This window comes from Rhea pennata, chromosome 1 (genome assembly GCF_028389875.1).
Source record: "Rhea pennata isolate bPtePen1 chromosome 1, bPtePen1.pri, whole genome shotgun sequence".
Lineage (NCBI taxonomy): Eukaryota > Metazoa > Chordata > Aves > Rheiformes > Rheidae > Rhea > Rhea pennata.
Window position 1 is genome coordinate 190,223,779 of NC_084663.1, and position 3,372 is coordinate 190,227,150.

The window sequence follows — 3,372 nt, forward strand, 5'->3', positions numbered from 1 at the left end:
TTTAATCTTCTTGCCAAGAACTTCCAATTACTTTTATTCTTGTTTTTTTTATATTTAACTGGAAATTTCTGAATTGAAAATGAACATATTTGTGCCATATTATGATAACAAACTCATACTGGCATGTCTTCTTGGCAGCCTTAGAGTGTTATGCTTTGCTTAAAGAAATTATTCTTCTAGTTGCCATCTTTGTTCTAGTATCTCTAGCCCTTCCCATTCTGGTTCTCATCTGTGATTATAGGCATCAGGATATGGGAGGCTTGGAGAACATTTAATTTCTTTATGTACCAGGTCGATCTTTAAACTCTTTGCTGCACAGCAACCATTGAAAACAATCTCTAACATCTTTGATCTCTCAACTGAGAGGAAGAAGGAAGAGTGATATAACCTGAAATGTAATCTCACTATCCAAAACAGGAAATCTCAGAAAATTCCATCCAGGAGGCACTCCCATTCAGTATAGCAACAAAGTGAGTCTGATGTCATCAAACAGTCTGATGTTGGGACGGCTGAACGTTCTTTCATCTAGCACTTAAGAAAGTGTTATTTTAAAAAGCCAACAACATAGTTTACTAACCAGTCTGATTTCTTACCTGATGTCGTACAGTCCCTTTACACTATCCACCTAAACTATAAAATTGTGTTATGTTCCATGAGCTTTCTTACACCATCACAGAAGGCAAGCCAGCTCCAGATTGAGCTTTTTAAAAAGCTGGCTTGCCGCAGAACCTGTGTTGACCACCTTTTTCTGTGGTGGTCTTAGAAACAGATGCTATTTCCAGCTACTTTAGGCATTAGGTATAGGGAGAAATTAAAGAAAGAGTGAAAAAATTTATATTGAGGATTCTTCAAAGCATATCTTGTGAAGCAGTTTGTTTTAAACACTACACATACATTACGTTTCCTGGTATAAGTGTGCTACTATTTGAAGTTTGAACTCTTAGATGGACATTTTTGTCCACAGTCAGGGTTCCATGAAAATCTCTTAAGTATTTTTCAGTGGGACTGATCCATGTACTTTCAGAGTGCAAAGTCATCTCTTCAAGGAACAGAACTATTTTGTATTTTCATTCTCAAGCATGTAATCATTTTTGCAGTTTCATTAGCTATAGCATATTAGTCATTAAACTTTAGTAAGATTTTTTTTTATGGCAACAGAAACAATGTTTTGGTAATGAAGCTTCAAACTTCTGGGTTACAACTTAAAAGCTTTTGGCAGAGCAAATGGGATTGATTGGCTGTCCTTCATTATTTTTAAGAGCATCTCTAGCTCTTTGCAGTATCGAATAAAGCTTTTTCTCTCTTTAAGAGCAATACTAATAGTTTCTTATTACTGGCAGCATTAAAGTGAGGCTGTAATTAAACTACTACAAAATGATCAGTGATGTCATTATAAAATCCAAAGAAAGAAGACCTGCAGTATTGTACAGCATATTCATTGTAGAAACCCAATTTTTTTTCTCTCACATAGTATGAGATTATAACAGATATTTTTAATGTTACCATGATGCACCTGGTATCATTCTTTGATAAGCAGGCTGGGCTGCCTGGCTATTTTTTTGCCCATAGTCACCACTGAAAGCATAGTACAGTTGATTAGGTTAGCACTCTTCTGTTCTTGTTTTTCACATGGAAAGTTTCCAGATTTTGATTGTGTTGGCATTTGTCGTTGTGGAGAAGGGGAGAGAAAAAATCATTCTAATGGTTTCATTGGCATGAGAGGCAAGGGACATCTGCAGTAGTGAAGATTATCCAGTTCTTGGATTCATGCAGCAGAATGTTCTTACTCCTGTTTCTGAATCAAATGTAGTAGTCAATGCATTCCACTCCAGTCCCTCTAACACCTTGGAAGAACTGGAGACTTTGCATGAACATGGCAGAACAGCATTTATTTACAGCAGGAGACTTGAACACCTCTGTCATGAGTAGTGTCATTGAGGTAACAGTTTTGAAACTTAAAAAGAGACATTTTTCAATTTGATACTCTAATGATCTGGGGAGAATTTGGTTCCTGTTTCAGCTTGCCAGGGCAAGCTCAGAATTTGAAACTCAGTTGTATGGTAATTACTTAAGCCTTAAAACTTGTGCTTCATCATTCTAGTTATGTATCCAGCTGTAGTGTTTGCTTTGCAAATGGTCATAGCTCTATGCACGTACTATTTAAATTACTTTGCATTTCATTTTTTCTGTGTTTCTGACCATAAGGGCATCCCAAATGACTAAATTTGATGGCTCAAATTTCTTTGTAACAGCAAAAAGTAGTTTCTGGTTTAAAAACCATTATTTCTTTTGACCTGAATGAAACTTTTGCATTGTTAATTTTTTTCTAATAATTTTCTCAAACCATGTTTGAGTTTGTGTTGTGTTTTGTTTTCTGGGGGGATAGACAGGTGTTTTGAAATCCATGGATTATTAGGGTGAGGGAGGTTTCTCACTACTATTCCACTGTGCTATGAAATGGTTTTTGTTTGTTCATTTGAAGCAATGAACAATTACGTGTTTGTACATAAAATCTTCTATATGGGGATTTCAACCCATTTAGGAGAATTAATCTGTCAGTGTACAGTATGTACTATTACTCTCATTTTAGACATGGAAGACTGAATTACAGAGCTCAGCTTTTTAAACTAGGGATGGGACTGTAGTGAAGTCTGTCTTTTCCCTTGATTTAATGATCGGGTAACCTTTTGTAGCATTGCTAACTGTTAAAAGGTAAATTCTGTCTCTGTGCAGAAGATTCTAAAGAGTGGGCAATCTAAAGATACAAAAGGGAGACTGAATTGCTGATTGTTATGATCAGTAAGTGAACAGAGCTAAAGATAACAGGAAGATAGGATCAGAGTCGGAAGTTGGAATCTGGTTGACTTCTGCTTGCAGTACAGGGTGGAGCCGGGATTCCAGGCCTACTCATTACAGCATAACTCTCCATAGCTGGTGGACCAAAAAATTGGATCTCCTGATTCTTGGAATCTGAGCCCATGCTTCCTTTATGTGATTAATCATGCAAGTCCACTGATTCCAGAGGAGTCATGAATTTGATGTAACTGTGGCTTTTGAAGTATTTACTCCTATTGTTACTGGAAAAAAAGAATTAGAAAACTCCAAAGCTGGTAAGCAAGCATTTATTATTTCCCAAACTACCATTCATTTTTTAAGTCTCATTATTTAAGAGAGTATTGAGTCATGATTGTTTTTAATAAATCTGTATTGCAGCACTGTAATTTCTCTTTGACAGAATAAAATTAAAGTGTTTACTGGATTGATGTTGACTGTGTGGTAGATTATTATGTAATTAGGCAGCACAACCGCAGACTCTAGAGAACTTGGGTGATAGGTTTCCTTGTATTCAGAATATTATTAATGATAAGCAAA